At 41.8% G+C, this 25,603-nt stretch overlaps 1 protein-coding gene and 1 long non-coding RNA gene across 6 annotated transcripts in view; one reads left to right on the top strand and one right to left on the bottom strand.

The window, feature by feature from the left end:
* Positions 1-25,603, bottom strand: part of SLIT3 (slit guidance ligand 3) — a 518,888-nt gene that overhangs the window by 359,763 nt on the left and 133,522 nt on the right. The gene's annotated exons all lie outside the window — the stretch shown is intronic.
* Positions 18,147-22,592, top strand: LOC133271274 (uncharacterized). 2 transcript variants are annotated; one of them, XR_009744047.1, is made up of 4 exons: positions 18,147-19,300; positions 19,380-19,490; positions 19,569-19,666; positions 22,351-22,592. It is a non-coding gene; the product is annotated as an uncharacterized LOC133271274 (long non-coding RNA). The 2 variants fall into 2 exon arrangements; XR_009744048.1 differs by having other exon boundaries at positions 18,147-19,065.

The following is a 25,603-nucleotide window of genomic DNA, read 5'->3' on the forward strand; positions in this document are numbered from 1 at the left end:
TCCTAAATTAATAGGTCCTGAAATTTCCAACCACTGAAACAATTTCTTTGACCACCGGCAAGTAATTTGGCAACATCGTAATTTAGGATCCTATAGCCAAAAGTAAAGTGCAACAGAGGAGACTGAAGGCAAGTACCAGTTAATCTCCCATTTAAGATGAGCAACATTACTACAATCAATGAGACCAAAGTCAAAAGCATGTTCATATGTATACAGGCAGTAGGAACCATCCTAATATAGAACAGCTGCATCTTGTGATGAGAAGTAATTTTTATACACTACACAATTTTAGATACCATAAATGCAGAAAAATAGATATTTCAAGTAGTGTAAGGATTGATTAAAGAGATATAGGGATCTCGGAGAAATACCACCTTTCCAATAAGACATAAAAATGATGAGACAAGCCAAGACAGGCTCTGATGAACGACTTGCTAAAGGTATAAAATGTGCTACTATATTTATCTACATAGATTTCAAAAGCAAGAAAACTGCCATAGAGAATTAAAGGCAAGAAGTGATAAAGATGCTGTAGATATGCCCCGAGACTTATGGCTACAGCAGAAAAGTTAAGTATAAATAATTACACTGGAGCTCAGTAAGTTCCCACTCTGGAGCTTTTCCTTAAATGAGGGGAGAGTCAGAGGAACTGTCAGAAATGAAATAGGCTTTACCTGAATTGATAAAATTCATAGAAAAATCACCTGGATCGGGTGTCATTCAAAGAGCAGTTCCGAGACAACCTGACAAACCCATTTGCTTTTTCTGTGCTACCTCAGGATAAGCTTCACATGTTACCCTATTCAGCTGCATTCAGTTCCTTATAACCAGCACAGCATTTCGGTAATAACACCTAAAGAGCAAGACTGACTTTAGCAGAAAACAACAGGTGACAAATGCAAAGACAATATTCAAAAGGAGAAAAGAAGATGGACTCCTGAAATCTTCATATTTAAATGGGGTCAAAGCAATTCAGGATTAGTAGACATATATTGACCTAATACAGCACAGATCTGCTAACATGGCTTCTATCAAGCTCAGTCTTACCTCAGAAGCAGCCAACAAGTACATTATTCAGGGTGACCTTGTTGTTACAGGTATTTTAATTTCTGAAAAGCTTTTTGCAAAGCCCTTCACCGAAGACACTTACAAAGACTAAGTAGTCACAGCATAAAAGGAAAGGGTCTCTGAGTGCATCAATGACATTAAAAAAGCAAGGCACAAAGATGGGAATGAATGGGGAGCTTTCACAGTGACAGGGAGTCTGCAGAATGCTTCCAAAGGCACTGGCACTGGTCAGTGTATTCCTGAAATAAAGAGTCTATGAGGCAACAAAGTTTGCAGATGATGTAGATTCTTTCAGTGTTGTAAAAACAAGTTGATTGCAAGAGGCAGCAGAAAGCCTCCATGTACAAAGTGACTAAGGATAAAGTGAAAGATGCATTTATCAAAGTTGAGCAGTGCCATGTAACACGCACCCAAACCCAAGATCATGACGAGAAAGCTCGGAAATGTGGAACTATCTCTGAACAAGGACAGAGACAGCTGTGGCCTTCCAGCTTGGAAAAGAGTTCAAGAGTGGATATACTGAAATTGCATGCACTTTTAGGCAGAAAACAAGAACACTCTTTTTTACCAGAAAGTGAATCCAAAAGCAAAAAGCTGTACTCTTTGATATAGCCGTGTGGTAGCATGGAACTTCTTCCTGGAACTCCTTGTGCAGATAAAATTAAATAATAAGACTTTTTCTCAAAACCAATAATGCAAATATTAGTGGGAGCAATGTACACCAATGAAAATTAAAAACCAAACCAGAACAACGAAACCTGCAGCTACTATTTATAAATATGAAGTATCTTCAGTATCATGCTTGTGGATGCCCATGGAGCTACCAGCCAGGTAGAAGAGTGCTCCTGTGCCAGTGTGACACACTGAACCCACGGCACTTGGCTCGCTGGACCAGAACAATCTCTTGTCTGGCCAGTTGGACAAAGCTCACAGCTCTGTTTGCTCAATAAAGCGTTAACCACACAAATCACCCTGATAGCACTATTGTAACAGGATCAATTCAGCAAAACAAAACAAAGTTTAAATCACTCCCTGATTTCTGCATACTCTGAAATATAATTAGGGTTAATACTTCAGAGTCAGCACTTCAAAAAGATTTTGTGCATTTAGGCAAGTGTCTTTTGAATGCTTTAGCCTTTGAAAGAGCTATTCTTGGGATGCCATAATAGTTCTATTAACAAACCAAAACATATGAAGCTTTAACCAAGCTAACATCTTTTCTGCTTTTATTTTATAAGTAACACAAAGCAAGGACAAACCTCTAAGATTTTCCGTGCCTGCAAATCACACACACAGTGGATTTACAAGCAGAAGAAATGCACAGTAGAGGGAACCTCACATTCAAAAACTTGTTTCTTCATGACGGGATGAGTTATCCTAAATATTCTAGAACTGAATGAAACATAGATTCAAGGTTGAAATGTGAACCAAAGGAGGATCCTTTTCCAGCTGAAGGTCACATGGGGCAGATGTTGTTACACCTTAGAAGTGCACATAAATCTTACGATGTGGGGAGGAAGGAGAATAAATTATTTTGCTATCAGTTTTTGTTATGGCACCATTCTGATGTCTCAGATGTGGAGGTGCAAAGCTATCCATCATCACTATAGCTTAAAACTGAAAATGATACACAAAGACTCCAAGCAGCTAAAGATGAAAAGGTGATATTCATATGGCAAAAGACTCACCATACTACAAGTGAAAAAAGACAGATTAAACGCATATAAGGAAGACAGCTGAGGGATTTGTAAGGGAACAACAGACTTGCACAGGTCAGTGTGACAGGAAGCGTTTTAGCACGTTAGCAGAGTGCTGCAGACATTTTCATCAGGAAACGCAAGCGAGAATTTAAAGGGCAGATGTGGAGGAGCAGAAATGAAGGGTTCAGTAGGTGTTTACAGGGAATTCAATTCCTTCCTCGTATAAGGGTGGGAGTAGGGGAGGAAGAACTTCAAATCTGAAGGAAACAAACTCTCAGGTCACAAGCTACCTCAATGGTGGATTGCACCTCTGTTTTGAGGGTGAGTTCTGCAACTTCAAGACAAGCAGCTTCAGCATCACGCACACCCAGGGATTCTCGTCACATCTAAAGCAACAGATTTTGAGAATGACCTTTGCAGCAGCACCCTGGATCGACACCAGAAAGCAAAACTGTATTTTTCAACCCTAGAAAAGTGAATGATGCTACAACAAACATGGAAATCTCAGTCCAAATCAGTACTTATGAAAGTGAACCTGAATAAAATGCTGAATTGAGAAATAATACTCGCACACACACAATTAAGCTTCAGGATATCTAGGGCAAAGCACCCAAGTCGTGTTTGCTCTTTTCTTCTGACTTGGTGAAATAGAGTCTGTAAATCCTGAACACCTACTCCTTGCACTGCAGGCAATTTTAAGAAGTAGGTCAGAAGCCTCCAAAAAATGAAAATATTTTTAGATATTTGCCTTTTTAATCTGAACCTGAAGGATATTCTCACATACAGAATCAAAGCTGAGCACAGCTCATTATACCTTCCTACAGCCTGAAAATACAAGGATAGAGGTCTCTTTGGTTTCATAATTAAAACTGAAAGATGAACCCTTTCTTTCTGGAGCCTCAACTCCCAGCTCCAATTTCAAACCATTCACCTTCATGTTTATTAAAATCTCAACATGTCCAAAGTATTGAATTACTCAACACTCAGCAGCTGCTTGACCTCTCTCATTTAATCTCCTCCCTAGGTGAATACCCAAATTGAATTAAATGTTTACCAAATACATGACTCAGGGTGGAAACCTATGCCAGTTCAGAGCCTTCTGCTACAAAGGATGATGTTGATGACCAGCAAATAAGGAATTTGGTTTTCTTTATCCAAAAGGCAGTTTTATTGCAAGACAGTGCACCAAATTCATTGCAAAACAAGCAGAAGGGAAAATACTTCTGAGAAGCTTAACGGATTCTTTTAGAACATATTTAACCGCCACATTTCTGTGCTTTGCTATTTTGACTTTATATTAGCACTCTTCAGTATAGAAGTACCTATAACTTCAATACAAAGGCAAACAGAAGGTTACAGCGTCTTTGCTTAGCCTGCTCCTGTTGGAGTGGTTCTGTCCAGGTCCTAGTCTTTTATATAGCTATCCATCTAATAAAGTCTCACAGACCTCTGCTGTGGCTTGTCTGCTTTTCTTTTAGCCTTTAAAATGAAGAAATACCAGCTCTGTGAGCTTGTGATTCTTGAGTTCACCAGCTAGTTTGCTTCATTTCATCTAAATCTCCACCTTTCAATAGAAAACTTCAGAGATTTCAGCTGTCCTTCCTTCCTTCTCATATATGCTGAATCAACTCATGGAGATGAAAGTAACCCAAAGAGTTACTTTAATGGGCAACGTTCCCCTAATGTGTTCATTACGTAGCAAAACTCAAGTCAGCAGAGCTTCCCTTTGCTTTGATTATTTTGCTATTTCCCAGATCACCTGCCAGTTGCTGCACTTGGGAATGGCTGGGCCATAGCTTAAGCTACCCTGTGCTGTTCACCATTACACATCACGGAACATGAAATCTCCTGCAAAGCTACAGGCTGCTGGCAAACCTTATCACATAAGGTCAGACAGTTCTTTATCCAGCCCATCACCATCAGATCCCTAAAGCCACATAAGGAGAACTATTTTTTGGCATCCTTCCTGAATTCTTGTATGCACATTATCATTTATTATCTCTTTACATTATCAATTAAAATATGTTACTCCATTCACACTTTTTTTTTCCACCCCAGACTGGCCCTTGTCTTGGGTGCAGTCATCCTACCACAGAATCATGGAATCAATGAGGTTGCAAAAGACCTTTTAAGATCATGAAGTCCAACCTTTGCCCCAGGACTGCCAATGATCATCCTTCCTAAGGAGGAACCAGTAGCTACATCAAAAACAGGCAAAAGGAATTTAATACTAAAGAAGCAGAAGAAAATCTCAGACCACAGGCACCTCTGGCAGCTAGCAACGAGCTACATGCTGCCATGTATTAGGTACTTTATACTCTGTACAGGCCAAGAGCTACTCTCAAATAAAAGCTATAGTACTACCCAATTTTATACCCCCAGACCAAATTAAATAACTGTTCTGTCCTTTGGTTTGTGAGCATTTCATACTCATGAGTATGAAAGCCATACTTGCAGCTGTTAGGCAAGAGAACATGCTTAGCTCCTTTCTCCCATCAAATTACAAGCTAGCTCACCAGTAGCTTTATTCATAACACTGACATCTAAGTCATTGCAAAAGCACAGAATAGAGAATATTACAAGAAAATAATAAAGCGAAGTACAGACACACCAAGTTAAACTGAAAATGGATCACTGTCTTCAGAGAATTCAGATGAGTGCACCTCCCAGCCAAATATTAAGCATCCATTTAGTCCACATCATCCCAAAGTTCCGCAGGAAAATTCACAGCTCCAGTCAGAGACCTGCTGAGCTCTCCCCTGTTCCTTCTGCAGAACATTTTCTATTGATTAAATTTAAATTGCCAAAGCAATGCCATTTACCCAAAATTTTACTCTCCAAGGAAGTCATATGCCATGAATTCTGAAATAAGATTAGGAACACAATAAATGAAGCTAAAAGACGCCCAGAAAACTGTGGGTAAGAGGAAAAAAATGTGGAATTAATATACAAAAGTGCAGACGCTAAAATCTTATACTAGAAGAGGAAAAATGAAAATACATAGCCAATTCTAATAAAGAAATTAGAACCAATTCATTGAATTAGGATACCTTTGGAAGCATCCCCTGTATCAGAGCATCTCTATAATCCAGACCTCAGATCAATCCTAACTCTTTTACCAAATTCATCCAAACTGAATAAAAGGGTTTCTCCACCACGAAGTGGGAAGAGGGAGAAAGGGGAGCATTTATCCACCAGTTTCCTAGCTCCACTGTTTACTGAACTTCTATTTCTACTTCCCTGCCCATGGCAGGAGTTGGAACTACATGATCTTAAGGTCCTTTCAACCCAAACCATTCCATGACTCTACCATTCTCTCACTGTCAACCTGCTGTGTACAGGAGCATGCACAGGCATCGAGAAGTATCCCACTGCCTTCCAGAACGCCTGAAACCCTGGGGAACGTGGCACAGGGTGCTGCTCTGCAGGCCCTAGCCAGGCTTCTGTTCCTGCCGGCTCTCCCTGTGTTGTGACCTCCCTAAGTGCAGAAACCTTTATCCTTTCCTTCACTCTCCCTGTGTCTGGAAAACAAAACATTCAAATCTGAGGCTACGCTGGTCACGAACTTGAAAGGACCCAGGACTATTAAACATAAGGTTGAACAAACACATCTGTATTGGTTAAATAAAACCTTCACTCTTTGAACTACATTGATAAGACTGTCAAAATGGGGCAAGAAATAATAAAGCACTGAATTTCAGATACCTTCATTCAGAGGAAGCAGTAATTTACTGCACAGGGAATAAGCAGATTCATAAACTGAGAGACTAAATCCCTATGTATCATACTAGTAATTTATCTTAGCATAAATCACCACAACAGCAACTCTGTGTTTAATACAGTCTAACAATATTTAAAGGAAAGCAATAAACCATGGAATGAGATTTCGCTATTGTAAATTGGGCTAATATAGAGGTCAACAGTTCTCTGCATCAGTGATCACTAAGGAGATGCAAACAAATTCCCTTTCTCTCAGGTTGTATCAGAAGAACAACTGCTGCAAAACCAGTTCCCTGTCCACAGGCAGCAACATCATGAGAGGCCGGCCCTGTCCACTTCTGCAAAGATGCTGGCAAAGCAAAACCCAGTGTTACTGGGGAGAGACATGGAGCACACTTAAGGATAGATGAGAAACAGAAGGACACACAATGCCGGAGACAAAGCTGCAGCCACACATGGTGCTGCCAGCACCTGACCTTTCAGCTGTAGACTCTTCCCAGTGCAGGGACAAAACACAGCAGGACAGCCAGCAGCCAGGTCCCAGGGGAGCCAGCCGGGATCCAGGCTGCACAGCAAACCTACCCCAGACACTGCTTCACCAAGACAGGAGAGAGTGGGGCTCAGTGTGGTGCAACAAGTGATCCCAGGATGTCACATCCACCCTATCACCGCACAGTGACCAAAAAACTGGACTGGAGACATCATTTCATCTGATTCCCATATGCTTCCAGGCTAAACCAGCCAAACCACAGCAAAAAAAAACACCCAGAAATACCATCAGGTCTCTGCCTCCTGTCCTGCAGCCATGGCAAATGTAAGAACACACCACACCTCTCACACAGCAACATTATCTGTCTGCAAAAGACATTAGGTATCAAAGTTAAAATACTTCTACATTTGAAGCAGTAACTAACCAAGCATATGCTAGATTATCCTGCAATGCTTAAAACAGAGCAACAGACAGGGAGACTTAGACTTGCTAAATCCTCTGTTTTTGTCATCATAAATTATGCTCCAGGATACAGGCTGTTATAAATTGTCATTACCAGCAGTGGGTTTTCAAGTTATAACCTTTAAATCTAGCAGAGAATGGGGAAGAAGAAATCTCACATACTTAACAAAGGTATACATCCCACAAACCATTTCAGAGTTGTGGAACTCTTCTAGCAGTTTTCTGAAGTATGTTTAACAATAACAAGGCTAAGAATAAAGGGGGAGCCAAAGGAAAACCGAGCAACAGTCCTTCAAGTTTTCTTTTCAAGACAAACAGCAGGCACAGTAGCAAAAAGCACCCTGCGAGTGAACAGATAAACATAATCCAGGCCAAGTTTGGAGCACAAATGCTATCTGAGGTAAGCAGCTCTGAAAGGTCCCAGGGTTGCACAAATGACACTCTCCATTTGGCTAACACAGGAGGACACATCTACATCAAGAGCACGAACAAACATTTCACTGCCTGGGACGAGAACACGACCCCACGGGCCACTCCAGGCTCTCACTGCAAACACGCGATCCGATACCTGTGACTGCCCTAAATAGCACTGTGGGATACAGCTCCCGAGCTGAAGGAATAGCAGGAAAGCTCTGCAAAGAAAACAGAGCTTTGAAGATTTGTGCTACCAGGGAGATTTAACAGCACTTCCATCTGGCCCTCACTTCTCATCAAGGCTCTATTTCACCTTAAGAGTACACGTGTAAGCCTTTCCACCACTGCTCCCTCTTCAGGCACAAAAAAAGAGCCTAATCCAGTATCAATTGTGGTTTAAAGCAGAAACTGCTGCTATGCCCGGAATTGATGCTAAAAATCCACGTGGAATTAAGATGAGGGGACTTAAGGCCTGAAAAAGAGCATTTGTCACAGGAAAAATCACTCAAGTGACTTGCTGTGCGGACATCCTTTCTACTTCTGTGAATCCTATAGACTAGGAACACTCTGCGGACAAAAGTCTGCTCTTTATATGTGGTTGGACAGTACCTATGGCACAGGAAAGACAATTTTTATGTAAAAACCACAGAAAGAATGTCCATTTTGGTGGACAGGGCAGCATCTTAAGCATCTTTTTTTTAACACTGGCCACACACAGATCAGGAAGAGCAAAGGAAGTTAGAACAAAGTCAGAGATTAGAGGACTGGTATGAAAAACTATCGTATGCAAAGTGGTACAAAGACTGCAAAGATCAGAGAGCCACAAAACCAACAACAAAATTTTAACTTCACAGAAAGTGGCATGACACCAAAGCGTTAGTAATCATGAAATAATTACAAAGTAAATTACTTCAACAAATTGCCAAGTAAATATGCAAAGCTATCAATGCATGAAATCTGTACACTTACTGTAAATAAGATGTTAGAAATTACTGGCTTTTAATTAAATTTATTCTGTAAATTTAATAAAAATTCTGTTCTAACAAGGAACCCACCTCTGCAAACACAGCAGTTGGCTGGAATGCTTTAACACTGTTTAGCAGTTTAATCATAACAAATTCAATACCTTCGCCAAACCAAAGCACAATTGCTTTAAAGCAAACAGCACCATTTCCAACCTCAGTAAACCCAGGAGGAGTTAAAGATCACACAGCTCACTGTTAGACCACCCAGTGCTAAACAACATCCTATTTCAGGGAAATGCTTCTATAAAATCCATCAATACTAATATGAAGAAAGCAGCAAACAAGCCCTTCTACTTCATTTTTATGGCAACAGGAACTGATGTACCCAGGCTTGCATGAGGGCGAGGACACTCCAGCAGCTCATGGCTGGTGTGGGTCATGGGGGTTTCACTCAGGTTAATGCTCTCCCCATTGCATGGATTGGGTTTGGGATTATCATTTTGCTCTAGCGCTCTTCACCAACCACAGAATAACCTGGCTGCTCCCTAAAAAGTGTAACAGCACTCTGAAACAGGATCTAGGAAAGCTCTCTGTAATGGGATGTATTTTATTAAGGATTTTTCCACATGTGCCTACTCCAAAACTGAACACAGGGCTTGCTTTGCTTGAAGGAGGAGATCAAAAATCTAAGTGCTAAACGAAGATGTGAATCCAGGCGCAGAGGGCTCCGACATGATACAGTCCAGCCTCCTGTCCTGCACATGCCCAGCTGCAAGCATCCTGGTGACTGTGCCGGTGTGCTGGCCACATAACCTGAGCAGGCAAGGGGGGAGGAACAGCTTGCTCTTAAACATGATGCTTTTCATTTCCGTACCAGCGCTTGAGTTTTGAGTTCACACAATGCAGCCAGAAGGAGTTCAACGGTATTTGATATCTGCATCTGGACACATCATTATTCCTATGCCAGACTATAAATTCATTTTCCAATCATGGCAAGAACATGACTGCGCTTTGTGTTCAAATGCTTTATAGGAAAACGTATATCCCAAAACCCAGTGAAAACAGGGTGGTTAAAATACAACACCCAAATATTTAGGCTGTTGAGTAAGTTCAAACACAGGCAGTACATTAAGCACAGAATTCAGAGGCAGTTGGTGATTCCTAGAGGCATATCTAGGTACATCAAAGCCGAATTGCTTGCTGTTTACTCATTGCAATTCCCGTGCTATGTAGTGTTGGCTGTATAATTTATCTTGAAGCTGTTTGCTCTTTAACAGTTCAAATGAATTAGGATTGATTCATCAAGAGTAGGAAGAGCCCACAGCTAGACTGCATGCACTGAGAGCTGCTGGCTCCATATGGCACATCTACCCCAAGTCTCACAGTGTTTGGTGGCTTCAAAGTTTCAGGAGCTATGGATTCACATGAGATTGTTGGCTTTCAGTTTAAGAAAGAATCTAGGAGGGTTTTTTGGAGGTTTTTTTACACGGAAAAAGCTGAAAATTGAACTAAATCATGAAAAAATAAAAGGAATGAGAAATAAAGGAAAAACACGTTTTATTTTCAGTGTCTGACAGGCCAATTTTATGTCAGTTCAACGAAATGGCAGTGTTTCACTTTTAAAAAAGAGTGCTTATACACAAAGTGCTAGGAAATTCTGCAGCTGTTTTTCCTATCATCCTCCTTGAGATTCAGAATTCAGCTCCCTGCTAAGTTTGCCTCTGAAGAGCTTTGAAATCCGACAGCACTTCCATCACGAGCTCTCTCCTCTTAAGCTTCCCGTGTATTGTAACCGTAGGTGTTACAGAGGCAGCGGCTCTGCTGATCAGCAGTGAAGCTGCAAGCACTGAGCCCCAGAGGCCAGGTTTCATTTCAAGAGAAGCCCAGTGTTAGCCTGGTTACTGAGCAACTATTGGTAGCCAGTAATTCAAAGAGGGGTTTTGGATGTTTTGCATATGCACCAAACAGCAATTTTGTTCTAAGTACTTGGAGATGTGTTGAAACGGTTTCCAGGCACACTGGGAAAGGTAACACAGGAAACAGCTGAATTCCGGGCTACCAATGCCACGCTAAGAGCAATGTGCCGGAACTGCTCCCGGAACTGGTTTGTGTTTAAGGCAGGAGCTGTGAACTCCTTGAAAGCTGCTGGGGACTGAAGCGTCAGGAGAGCCTTGTGACACGAACCCTGGACCTCTCTTGGCTGCCCTGTTTTGTGACACCCGTGTCAAGTGCATTTCTCTCAGCTCTGCTGCAGGCTGCCCATGTCCATCACACAGACATCACCATGTGTGCCGGCACAATGGGCACCTCCCGGCACCACGCAGACACATGCATAGGTACAAAGCCCAGCTTCTTCCTACCTAAGTGATGGGCACACACAGGGATATTGCTTTCTCACACAATGACATCACAGAGCACAATGACATCACTGCAAAAAAACCCTGCCAATTAGAACACTTGTTCAAACTAGGTTCTAATATAAATATTACTATAAAAACACAAGTAAAAAAGTAAATATTCAGCATTTAACATTAAACGGCTATCCACAAAAGAAGAAAATTTTCCATTATTGTCAGCAGCCAGCTTGATTAAAGGAATTAAATCCTTAGAAGAGAATTTCTAATGATTTTCAATAATTAAAAGTGTGTTTTGAAGTCCAGAAGTCAGCTGTGTTTTAATGGAAGAGAGACTTTAAAAACTATAATTTATGATCTTAAATGGAAGCTACTACATGAAAAAAATAACTCTGTCACAACACAAACAGTAATACTGATGCTGAAAACATTACATAGCTCTAAAGCTAAAAACGGTTTTTTAAAGGCTGTGTGGCACAAACAAGGCCCAAGAGGCACTGTCAGAAATGGAAACAGAGTGCAGAAATGCCCAGCTCCAAGTGGTTGGGTTTGGGGTTTTACTTCCTTTTCAATACCAGTCATTTTAATCTCCATTTAGAAATTCAATAGACAGCCATGCAAAGAAAACAAACCATCCTTGCACAAATGCCAGCAGTTCCTGACACAGACGGGGGAAGCACACTCAACCAAGAGGATGTACTTAAGGGCAAGGGAAGAACCCTTCTGACCATCACCAAGAGTCTCTGATACAGACACAGAGAAGTGAAACGCAGACATTTTTTACTGTGCATTTAAGCCCTCCCGGTCTTTCCAAGCTAAGTAGTGTTTAATATTTTCTCCGGACTGCCAAGTAACTCGTGTCAGAAAACCACATGCACTTCGACATAATAAGCAGCCTCTGCTCAAGATCTCTGCTCCGAGAAAGAATTATGCACCTCACCCACGGGCAGGGTGGTCTGTCACATTAGTGCTGAAGTCTTTTTGGCAGGGCAGAGAGCATGGATGAGTGCCTGGTACACAGATAAAAATTAAAATAAGAGACAGAAAGAATTCTGCAGCACTTCCAGCACTTCACAGCCCAAAGCAAAACACATTAAAATGCCCCTCCCCGAAAAAATCCCTCTCATCTTTTGTGTCTGCAAACCTTCGCTCACCCCGCTGAGTATCACAGAAAAGAAACATCTTTACCAAGCTACATCAACCTGAGTGCGTGCTGAACTCAAGATACAATTTGTGCCTGTAAAGACAATATATAAAGCTTTAAAAAAATAATCCAGCTGTGGAATATATCACAAACTGCTGCATTGTGAAATCCTGGCTCTGTCGTCTCACCCTAGGAGAAGCCCTCTTGTTGGGAAGCTGCCAGACCCATTAGGTCTTTCCTTGTGTTGGCTTGGCCATACAGATGGCCCATGCAGGGTGTCCCGGCTGCTCTCCCTGCTGTATCCACACCACAGGGCTCTGATGGGCAGATGCAGGAGCAGCTGCCCTCAGAAGGTCAGGGCTCTCAACCACACACTGACAAACCACAGCACCCTGCCTGCCTCAGGAGCACTGCGAGAGTCAAACATGTCCCACATGTCCCCCTCTGAATGTGTGCTACCATACAGCATTATCACAGTCTACTCCAACAGAGGCTCCACGTGAGCAATGCGTCTTCACTTAGAGGCAGTATGAAACAGGGATAGGCTTCCTCTGCTTGCCAAACATGGAGGTGTTCAGATTAGATTCAGTTCCAGAAATTTACTTTATCTCTGAAATAAATGGTTACTAGATGCTACTTAACTACTTCTAAAAAAGAAAAATCTTGCTTTCTTAAAGATAAAATTAATACATAATCTATTAATCATAAGCAATAACATGATTCAGGATAGAATCATGGAATCAAGTGGGTAGGAAAAAGACCTTTAAGATCACCCAGCCCAATCATGCCCCAACAGCCCTGCCAAGGCCACCACTAACCCACAGCACCGAGGCCTCGTCTCCACGCTGTGTGAACACTTGCAGGGACGGTGACTGCAGCCCTGCCCTGGGCAGCCTGTTCCAATGCCTGAGCACCCTCTGGGGCAGGAATTGTTCTTCAGCTCCATCCAAACCTGCCCTGGTGCAGCTTGAGGCCGTTTCCTCTTGTCCCATCCCTTGTTCCTTGGGAGCAGAGCCCAGCCCCTCCTGGCTCCATCCTCCTGTCAGGCACTTGTAGGCAGCGATCAGGTCCCCCCTGAGCCTTCTCTTCTCCACACTGAACCCCCCAGGTCCCTCAGCCCTTCCCCATCACACTTGTGCTCCAGGCCCTGCACCAGCTTTGTAGGGGAGTAGGCTACAGCTGGGCCCCACAGACTGCTTCTGGAATCGCTGTTTACAGGCCCTCACTAACAAGCTGCGTAACTTGGATTTAAGATTGTTTCAACACTTAAACAGAGGTTTCAACTGAATTGTGCTTGTGCATTCATCTGTATCCCACCACAGAAACTGGGTACACTCATCTAGTTATCTGCAGCACATGACTACGGCATCTATGCTGATGCCCCACACAGGCACAAGACAGCAGATATAGTCCACGGGAGAAAGCTGGGTAAGAGAAAACTAAGAGATGGCTGGGTAACCAGGGCTGCCCAAATTAAACAGCCATTGCACACACAGCACCAGAACAGCAGAGGGTTTGTGTGAAGAGATCACACCACCTAGCCTAAATTCTGTGGATTGAGAAAGGAAAAATAGCAAGGGGAAAGAAAAGGAGAGATTAATCGCACAGGGGGAGGGAGGGAGGGAGGGAGCACTCCCAAACACTACTGCTTTGCAAATTGCAGCTACACCAGCTCTGCCAAACACACTTTCTCCATCATCTTGTGGTGCCTGACCTCTTGCAATTTTACCTTGCTCTGAACACCCCTGTTTCTAGTTTCCTGCCATGGGCTTAAGATGAACGCAATAATCCACAGTATTAGCTAAAAGAGGAGAAAATTTGTCACAGAAACTAGATCTTTTTACCCTGTTATGCTTCCAGGCAACCAAATGAGAAACTTCCACTCATTTACATCTCTTAACTCAGACTCATCACTTCTTTCTTGTGTTTTTCAGTCAAAAGCATATAAAATTACACATTCTAATGCATCATTCACAAGTGGTATTTGGAGGAAGGAGAAGCAGGCAACTGCTCTATGGGACAAATAGCTCTCCACACCATTTGGCTAACAGAGCAAAGAACCCCAAAGAAAGCCTATGCAGCAAGGCTGAAGAGAATCAGGCAGGGGGGAACTTCAACCTGATGTGGAAGAAAACCTCATTGTTCAGCCAGCTGTCCAACATACATACCATTTGACTGGAGCTCATCAGAAAGTTCCATATAAAGCAAGCTTTTGTTAAAGAAAAATCTACTGGGTTGATTTAAGAACACCTTGGTTTAAACCACCAAGTTCAGAGTGTGTTTCTGGAGCCCCAGGCAGAGTCCCCAAAGCACTGGAAACCTGCTCAGGTGACCCTGGGGATGCTGCAGCTCTCAGTTGCTCCTGAAAGTGATGCTCACTGACCTGTCAGGACCTGGGAGCTCTCAGCTCATCGGGCATTTTAAGAAGGTATTTTTTTACCAATCTTGGAACATACTTTTAAAGTACATTTGGTGCAGGATCCCCAAAACTGTGATAAACAGAAAGTTTGCAGGGTATCCTGTAACTTCTGATAATGCTTATGGATAGCCTGGAGTAAGGGCTCCCCGCAGGAGACAATTTTAGATGATGTAGGAATAGGAGAGGAGAGCACTCACCACTTCTGAACAAGAGGAGCACAATCAGAATATATCAATCTGAAAAGGGCTGCAATGCACATGTAACAGAAAATACAGAAACCTTACTTTCCAGAGTAAGAAAGAGATTGCCACTGCAACCATTTGCTGTAAAATTATGATCTGGGATTCATAGTGAAGGAGGAAGAAGAGTTAAACTGGTTTCTTTCTATGAGAAAATAAGTTTAGGCATTTGCATGCATAACATTTTTATGGCTGCTAACACATGGGAAATCCACTTGAATGTAGAGACACATTGGAAAACCTGCAGTCATCACTCAAGCATTTGTCTATATGCAGCTGAAACTTCTTCATACTGGTAACAACATACATTTTTATCCATCACACGCTACCAAAGGAGAAGACAAACAGGAAAAACATGCTATTACCCTTTAGTTCCCATTATTTTTGTCATGTACCCTGACATGGACACCTTTCTATTTTGTTGTCTTTATTCCTCTACATTCCAAAGTAGAAAATACACGTCGGCAAGCATCACTGGTTGCTCACTGGCACTTTTACAAGTAGTAGAAACACACATAACATTTTAATTAATCACATTCTTAAGAAATTAAAGCTAGGAGCACATTCTACTCTATTTTTCTACCCTATTTCCCAGAAACATCCAGCATTTCCTAAAATATCTTCCAATATTACAGCAGTTAATTTTTTGCAGCCTTCTGGCCCTTACTGATCAAATAACGAAGTTGTGCTTTCCATTCTAAAATACGTTCCCACACAATTAGTCCATTCTTATATAAATCTATGTTTTATATACATATATGCAATGAAGCTAGTTAGATATATATTATTAGTATTATATACAGATATTCTTATACAACTATAATAGGATTGGGAGAAAGTAAATAACCTGTCTCATGGCTCTGTTAAACAGGTAAGAATAAGCATGGCCTGGAGATATCCAGGATTTGTAAAATCCCAATGAGCACTGAAATTTCCTCAAATACTCCAGGAAATAAGCAGTCCAAGACAGTAATCCACACTACTTCAACAGGAAAAGAAATAATTTCACAGTAAAATTTCCTTCAGATATATTTCCTACTCATTCTGGTCAAACCACAATATCAAGGAGTCAGAAGAGAAATACATAAAAGCATTGTTATACTTTTATCAGCATTTCTACCAGGAGCAGCTCTGTGCCATGCCAGTATTGTCATTCATGCAAAGACAGAGCTGCTATTCAGTTACATTCTTGGGTATTCTACATTTAACCTTTCTTTTTGACAGGGAGCCTCTGATCCGGCCAAATGCTGTTCCAATAAGCAGCAAGCTCCAAATCCAACAACCAGGTGCTTTTTCCAGCTGCTGTTTGACTGCTGTAAACACAAGCAGCTTACAGCTGGTGCTGTGTTGATTGTCCTTTGGGCATCTCTTCCCAGTGATCCTAGAGTCTCTAGTAGACTCTGAGGAGCACTATAGCTGCTCTCACTCCTGCTGCAATACACTTTGGCCACTCTGCTGTATTGAGGCCTCTGTTCAAAGACTACTACTAATATTTCATTTTCCTATTCTTGTATTTCTGCATGAGAGCTCTACGAAAAACGTGTGACCACATGAACCTTCCCCATGCCACAGAATCCCTTCTACTGTCTATTTTTACAAACATTGATGCATTGAAGCATGTTAGTTCTCTGTATTGTGCAACAGTATCAATGCATTTTAGCTTTCTCCAAGTATACGAACACAAAGGGTTAGATTATTACAGTCTAACCAGAACACATGAATAAAGCACAAGAGATTTTTGAGTCATTTCTCAACATATTTTGCAGAATCTAATTTTAGAAAAGGAAAAAAATACAATCCTTCTCCTAGCATGTGAATATTGGTCTTCAAGTCTATTCCATCTATTTTTTATACTTTTATGAAAACCTCTTCAGATTTAGTTTATGTGATTTCTAAAAATGGGGCAATTGTAACTTTCTGCAATAGAAACAATAATAAAATGATTCTGCAGAGAGATGAATTATTTACTCTGCATAAAGTTCCTCCGCAGAGGCTGAGAATATTGTGTTCCTGGTTCACCAGAGGAAATGACAATAAAACAGCTGAAATAATCTGAACTCAGTTATGAGAACAGTTTGCTGAAGCCCCTGTGAAGAACATGAAGTTTAAATAAATCAGAAGCGAGGAAGCCTCTTTTTTAAAATATGGTTTCTGAAATAACAATAGCTTTTATCCAAATTCCAGGCTAGGGACATAAGTAGGAATAAAATAAAGTTGTCTGAAGTTGGCCTCTGGCTGTGGCAGCGTCGGCTCAGGACTGCTGAGAACCCTCAATACTCATTTATGTCAACAGGCATTAGCAGTTCTTAAAGCAGGATTATGTGCTTTCACTTCTGGCCTCTTTACCATTCAAACATCAAATGCAGGGTGTTATAGACTGGATGTTTGATACACCTTCAGAAATAACACGCTCATCTATGTGAAGAAACAGGAGAGCTCTGATATTCAACACTACAGCGCTTGGGTCTTGAAGAAAAAATCCCTCTGATGTAGAAATTCTGGGCTGTGCACTGTTGTGCCTGCCCCAGTTCTGACAGTTCTGATCTGAAACAGTAGGTGAACAATCTCAGCAACAGAAGGAACAACTGAAAATGCTCCCTTGGGAGAAAAGAAAGTGGAAGTATGATGGGGTGGGGGTTCCCATCCTTAACTGCAGTTGTCTCCCAGATTCTGATGCTGTAAATGCTGGTGTGGACTCCTACTTTTAAACTATGCATCTCAGGCATCACAGAGACCCTGCCTAGATCACCACTAGCACGTTTCTTGGCATAATGGAGATCAAAGTGCTTTATAACATCTGCTTATGCTCTCTGTGCTCCAGTGATTTAAAGATGGCAGTCTCAAACACTCTCTATAACGCATTGTTTGACACTACTTTAGAGTCTATGTAGGTAAGAAAAACCCTTAAAAAAATTCCCCAAAATCTTGGCTGGAGAGTCTCTAACAGCAAAAAAAAAAACAAAAACAAACCAATCAACCCTTGGCTGAAGATCCAAGGGAAGCAATGGATTTTAAACATGCAGGGGAAAACGAATCTCTTTTTATTATGGAAAATACAACTCCAGAGTTGACTAAAGAGTGTGAAATCAAATGCCACTCAAGCAAAAGAGAATGCAGTGGAATGACTTCATTCCTTCCCGGTTCATAAAGAAAATGTAAATATAGAGCATTTAATTCCTCAATAGAGAAATGTTCTTTTCATTCACATGTTAAGCAGGGATTAAAGATACAACAGGTTATAACTTAATCCTTACTATGTTTGCTTTTCTTGAAGCATCACGGGATATTTTGGCATGAGTGGTTTTTTTCTTGGTTACCACCTCAAAATCAGGTTCCCTTAATTCTACGCAGTTTTTTGTTATTTAAAATAAATTCATTTTATTACTGTTTTCTTAATGCTACTTGAAGTACAGTTGAACAATACTCAGAACTAGCAAAAATCTCAGCTTTGAATTACTGAATGACATGTTCCCACAAAAGATCTGAGGGTGCCAGAGGCCACATAATCCAAGTCGCAATATTAGGCATCTTAGTCATATGAGTCTTTACATGACTGACTTCTCTTTCTCTGAGAAAAGACTCCCAGAAGCAAAGTTATACCCTATGCAGCATCAAATATAATGCGAGATTCTTCTGGAAATAACTGTGCATCCAAGCAAGATTTAACGCCTGCATTGAGCATGTGCTGCTCTTCTAGCTGATCCTGACAAATGGCACTGCAAACCACTTGTGTGCCTCCAACCCAAGCACACAAATGGAGTAGGAAATAGTTCCAGTGAGTTTACTGTTCTGCAGAATATCAAACAAACCTCCTGCTAACTGCAAACACCAAGCTGTCAAAGCAAATGTTATTTTTTTTTTTCCCCTGTTAAAATGGTCATGCAAAACACACTTAGCAATATTTCATGAGCACATTCAGGCCAGACAAAAGATGGGAACAGGAATTTAAGCAGGACACCTTAATTAACTTGTCACAGAAAGAGCAAAAGGGCTGCTGTGAGACACAGTGGGTGCCGCCCGAGTCTCAGGCTCCCAGCACCGTGAGTCAACATGCTACCATGGCACTGCGTTTACACAAGTCACCTTCCAGGTTTGGTTTGGGTTTTGTTTTCCCTTTGTCTGTGACAGGTGTGCACGCACCACAGATTGTCAGGCAACTTCATCCAGGCTCCATCCAAGGAGATGGCGGCATTCCTGTGCCTCCCCCCATCCCACTGGGATCCAGGCTATGCGCTCGCCTGCCCTGGCCTAATGCTTGGGGCAGGGGACACAGCTTTGCAAGCCAAACTGCTTTTGGCCCCAAGGTCGAACAGTGGCTCCTTCAGGTCTCTGTCAGACTGACACGGGGTAAGCAAGCATGCGTGCCCACCTCTATGTAAATGTTTTTCTTATTTTCTTATACAGCCTCTTCAACAATCCTTTAAACTGGCTCCTAGAACAACTCTTCCCATCAGGGAATTGTCCAACTCTGAAAACTACAATTTATACTCTTACCTTGTTGTTTCAATGGGAAATGTAGGTTAGAGAAAGGCTTTAGATTAAAGACAGCAACCCAGAGTAAATGAACACAAAGCCAAGTATTTTTTCCCTCAGACAAACCTCCATCAGCTGACTGGCAGGGCATCCTACAGGTTCATGCCCAAACAGCACTTCTGTTAGGAACAGCACCTTTGCAAAACACCATCAGACAGGTAAGTAAGAGAAGTTCAAATTCTATAATGGCATTCATTCAACAAATGCCAGGATCTTTTTCTCTGAAAAGAAACTCTTAGAAGCACGACAAGGTATTGCTTCAGAGGGATGCATTTATCAGGTGGTTGAAGAGACTGCCAGGACCCCTCACACTGACCACTGTGGTTCCCCTCTGCCTCCCATGTCCCCACACCAGCTCTGAGGAGATGCAGCAGCACAGTTGGTCATGGCTGACCTCAGGTTGACTGCACCTGCACAGGTCTGCTCTGTGTAGGACACAGCAACTTTCTAGCAGCTTTAACAGTTACTGTTAAAGACTCTTGATCATCACTTGGTTCCTTAAGCAGCCATGTCCAACTAGGTTAAAATGCAACATTCCAACCTCAGCATCACCTACTCCCAAACCTGACACATTTGTGAACAACTTCCAAATTCAATGTTTTCTCAAAGTCAAGGCTCACAGCTACTGCTTTTTGGCTTAAAAGTCCTGTTAGTGAACCAAAAACATTCTCAGGCAAAAATACCTTCTGTGGCTACCGTTTTCTAGTACTTCAGTTATTGTGGAGACCAAAATGGAACAATACTCCTGTAATATCCCGGTAAAGGATTGGAGCTGGTTAGTAGAAGCTAGGTGGCTTCATAATTCAACTGCATTCCTTGCAGATGCTTTTTTCTGAAAATAAATCTTTAACCACACCAACAGTGAAAATGTTCAACAGCAAATCGCTGTCATGGTTGCATCATTATGACCACACAACTTTGTGATCAGAAGTCAAGTGGTTCTCAAGAGTTAAATGACTCCATTATCCCACTCTATAAAGAGAAAGACAGGAGATGTCAAAAGGACACTGAAGTAGTTAATCTGAGTAAAGCCTCAGCAAGGAACAGGAAAACCCATAAATCCCAAATTTGTAAATGTCTGTGCAAAGGAAACAACAAACAGTTCTCTGAAAGCATTTCTGTCGGACACGGGAGCTAAAACAAAGCTCCATCTGTCTCATAACGTGTCTCCCCTAGGGGCCAGGAGCATTGCCTCAGGTATTTACCTGCAAGTAAAAAAATATGGAACACGCTTGTCTCTATGCTAAAGGTTAGATCTGAACTACAGTGATTAATAGCCCCTGACAACGAGAACTGAACCATCAAGCTAGCATTCAGAAGGTAATAAATAGACCTAAAGACCTAGATATTGTTGAACAGCATATGACCTATTACATCACCTATTGAAGACATGCAACTAAATACCCAAAGAGAAAAGGAAGGTCAACTTGGACACATTTCAGGTGTGGAAAAAAACAAATTAACCTTTTGTTGCAAGCACGGTCGTAATACGCTGCTCTAAGGACAAGATTAAAAATCATCTTCAACTTTACTAGCCATGGTTTCTGAAATACTGGAACTTATACACAAAGTTGGCAATAAAACAGATAAGGGACAATGCCCAATACTTTGAATAAGACAACCCTATTTTCAGTTGCTTTTTGGGGTTGTTTTTTTTTTTTTTGCAAAACAAGCTAAAAACTTCAGTAAAAGTGATTCTACAGTTCCCCAAGAGATTAAGAGAAGTAGTTTGCCCATACAATGCACATTCTTCTACAAGTCTCTTGATATGAACCAGTGGGACTCCTACAGCTAAAATACCTGTGCACCTCCAGCAGTAACATGAAGTTCCATGTGAAGGAAGAGCACGGGCTCCATCAGTCATATTAACAATGTACACTGATGTCCCGTCCACCTCACCCCATCCAAATTTATCCTCACGTTGGAATCCAGAGCATAAAACTTTAGCAAAACCCTGCCTCAGCACCATCTTTTCCCTTTGCTTTTAAACTTAGCAAGTACATGAAATAGCTGAGCCTCAAGAAGATCTCAGCATACATATGTTCACACATCTGTTTGGAGTTTGTCTGAGGAATGCTCTGAAGGCTGTTTGCACTGGGCAGTCTCTGGGTAGAGAAAATCATTTCTGCTGTGACTAGTGTTCAGCTACGAGGACCTGGCCCTTCTGCTCTCCTTAACAGGGCCCGTGAAAGCTGTGGCAGCAACGGCTGGACAGCAACACTTGCAAACAAGGGACACACTTGAGTTGCTCTTGCTTCAGGGATCACCACTATGACAGATGGCCTCTCACTGTACCCTTCAACCATGCTGAATTCAAGACATGAAAAGAATGCCTCTATCAAGACAGCTTCTGCATCTTTGGCAGAAATCTTCAAACCTGCCTTCTTGAGTATGTGACAGTTTCCTAACTAGGCCACTCATTTTAATATGTTTTCACATAACTAACACTAACCAGAAATTATGTAAAGCTCAGCTCTTCTGAACGCATGTAACATCAAAAAATGTGTCAGGTATCACAACAACAATCTGTTAGGAACAGCAGAATCTATATATAGCTTAATATCTCCTGAGCTCAGATGCATATTAGCAGCCTGTTATAGCCGTAACTACCACAGGATTTATCATACTGTCATCAGAAAGTTAGCCCACTCTATACCTATTTGGAATTTTAGCTGTTATCTGGTATGATGCTCAAGGAACACTGGATTTTATACACAATGTACACTCCATCACATTCAACAATTAATGCAAGCTACTATAGTATTCCCTGTTTCAAAGTTTAAAGCTTAAAAAGCAAAACTACACTTTGAGGAAAGAATACTGACTTGGGCTATTTTCACAGGACATCACTGAATTAATCTTGGAGGTGATTTATGGAGACGCGTTGCACACAGCTCCTATCAAAACCAAGCACAACATGAGCCTGGTCTGGCCCACGGTGTTTATATTCATTTCCAGTTTGCATCACAAAAATAGATGATCTGTAATCATGGCCTGTCAGCTTGGTTTAACAAAATGAACATTTCTTTCAGGCTGTGTATACCTCCACCAGCTCTGTATATTGGCTTAATAAAACAGTAGTTAATCTGAGTAAGAATGTTAGCTTTCTGTCTCAAAATAATACACTCAAGTTTCAGGATCGCTTCATTTTAGAAGCTACATGGATGATGAATGACAAATATTTACAGGTTTCAGAATTAACTAAACTGCTCTTTGATCCTCCTCACACAGCTACAGTCTGTGGTTTTGTAGGTTCACACATTCTCTCCACGCAAAACCTCCTTCCCCTCAACACTGTCACTGAGACAGAAGATGAATGTTTAGTGCAGAGCATGACTGTGATTAAGCTCCCAGTGCATTCTTCATCTGTAGTCCACCTGGTAGCGCTTCTCCCCTGCTCCTCTCTCTCCTATGGGAGAAGTCTGTAGTTGATGTATAGAGCTTTGCAGAAAGGTGTCAGATTAAAAATCTCAAAGACCCTCCAAAACTTAAGATCTCCACATGCTATCCCTTATTAAGGGATAAAAGGTGAAACGTTTTAGGGCTCTGCCCAATCTCTTTTACTTGCTTGCATGTTTTGATATTTAATTCATAGTTGACAGAACTGCCTGAATTTTATGAAAGTTTATCAAGATGAAAACAAATGCATGTGTTTTTACAGTGTATCACTAACATTCTCTGAAACATCCCCTCATGCAAAAAGCAGCAACACCACAAAGCACAAGGAAGCTGTTTCTTGTCAGGCCAGTATTTACCCTACCACACCAGGAACAGAACAACTTGTACAATCAACTGGCAGCACCCACTGCTCCCACGCACCCATCATAGGGTGGCAGTAAGGAGTACTGAAGGCAGGGTGGACCTATTTAATTATGTCAAGAAGCATAGAAGAAACAAGCCCCAGTTAAAGTTCTCAACCAGAAGTTAGCTCATCCTGTCCCCCAGAACTAAAAGCTTTTTGCAGTCTCACGTAAGTGGATTATACATCACGTTAGAACATCAGTTTTCCAAAGATGTATACTAAAACCTGTGCTACCCAAGTAGCACATTGCACAGCCAAGGTATCAGGCACCTACACGGCAGTCTACACTGAGGACAACGGGCACCCCAGTGCAAAGTGTCTCTGGTATCTCTGTATGACCAGGAAAAACTGACTCTCCTTCTCAAAAAATCTCCCAAACATCTGCACATTCTCAGCTTTGAGCGAATGATTTCCTTCCAGCAGTTGTGTGTCTCACATGCTTCTCTCTTCTCTTGCTAGTTGTGTATCCTTGCAATTTCCAGTCATGGGACGGGTGACATGGGAAGGGACCCCTGCAGATGCAGTCCAACACCCCGGTCCAGCAAGGGCGGTTGCAGCATGTTGCTCCGAACTGTGTACAGTCAGGGTTTAAATAGTGCCAAGGTGATCTCCATCAGCCCTCTGGTCAGCCTGTTCCAGTGTTCTACAGCCCTGGCAGGAAAAAAAACTGTCTTCCTTTTATATTTAGATAGATTTTCTTGTTTTTCAATTGCACATTGTCTCCTGTCCTGACACTGGGCACCACTGAGAAGCCCCTGGCTCTGCCTTTTTTAGTCCCCTTCATCAGGTATGTATATACACTGATAAGATCCTCTGAGCCTTCTCTGCTCCAGACTGGACAATCCCAGCTTTCTCAGCTTCTCTCCATGTGTTAGATGCTCCTTAATCAACATCATGGCCCTTTGCTGGACTCATTCTGGGAAGTTCATGTTGCACTGCTCAACTGAAGATAAGGCTCACCTCCCCCAACCCGCTACCAATTCCCTACCCAAAGCAGCCCAGGATGCTGCTGGATGCCTTTACTGCAAGAGCATGTTGCTGACTTAGGGTTATGTTGTCCCCCGGGGACCCTCAAGTCCTTGTCTGCAAAGCTGATCTCCAGCTGGCCAGCCCCAGCAGGTACTGCTGCAGGGCATTATTATTCCCCAGGTGCAGGATGTAGCTGAGCTCCATGAACATGCTGGCCTACTTCTATAAACTGGTGAGGTCCCTCTCAACAGCAGCAAAACTATCTGGTATATCAAACACTTCGTTCTAAATCTTGAAGTTTTCAGCTTCTGAATTTGGAGGCTAAAGCAAAGTTAGATGCATAAACTACAGAGACATTTTGTTAAAGAAAAGTAAATCTGTAACATATTTCCCTTCCACAACACCAGAATGTCTTTCACAGAAATGGAAGACTTCCTTAAACTTGAACTCACTCATGTAACAACTCAACTTCAGTGTAATCACTAGAATAAGATGATACTGACAAGTCTTCCTTCAGGCCCAGCTTCCATCTGGGATTTCTGGTTTACATTTTCCAGTTGTCTGCAGAAGGAATATCTGTTATAGACACAGAAGAACTACATCTAGCAACACTCACTTATTCAACTAACAGACTTCTGCTTTGCAGGGAAAGAGGATAGTGGTAATCTAGATAACATTTATTTTACAACTGGCTACAGTTTATTCTATGCGGAGCATAAGGACTATCAGACACAGATTCCTGTTCCCCTATTAACCTCTATGAACCACCTACTCCTTTAAAAAAATCAAGCAATTTTCCCTCCCCCTTGGTCTTTGTCTACCACCAGTATCTGCTAAAGCTGTCAAATATTCCCTTTTCCAGTGCTTTCTAACTTCACAAACTCCTGCTGTCTCTGAGCTCCAACCATTCCCCCTTACAATTGCAGCTATGCATTGCTGTACATGTGCAGAACTTTTTAAGCTATCAATCTATGCATTGATGTGTTGCAAAAAAGTTTTCACATTTGCATCTAAAGGCTCCACAAATCACAAGCTGGAAGTTTTCCTCCTTGTCCAAGCATATAACCAAAGATGCAGTACAGCAACATCACAGCCAAACCTACATCGAGTAACGGAGAGTGGAGCAGCCCAAATCCCACTGCACAGCAGAGAATGCCCTATTTAATAAGCCACAGGAAAAACTCCCATTTAGGCAATCCATAACAGACAGCAGGATCACCAAATCACAAGTGTTTCCAGCAGTACTGTATAACATGCAGCAGGAGGAAACTACTGTGCTAGAATGCAGTCGACTTCAAAAATACTATTGCCTACAAAATTCCTT

The sequence above is a fragment of the Pezoporus flaviventris genome, unplaced genomic scaffold (genome assembly GCF_033815535.1).
Source record: "Pezoporus flaviventris isolate CSIRO_AGI_PZ_B2104156 unplaced genomic scaffold, CSIRO_AGI_Pfla_v1 ptg000023l, whole genome shotgun sequence".
In the NCBI taxonomy this organism is placed as follows: domain Eukaryota; kingdom Metazoa; phylum Chordata; class Aves; order Psittaciformes; family Psittacidae; genus Pezoporus; species Pezoporus flaviventris.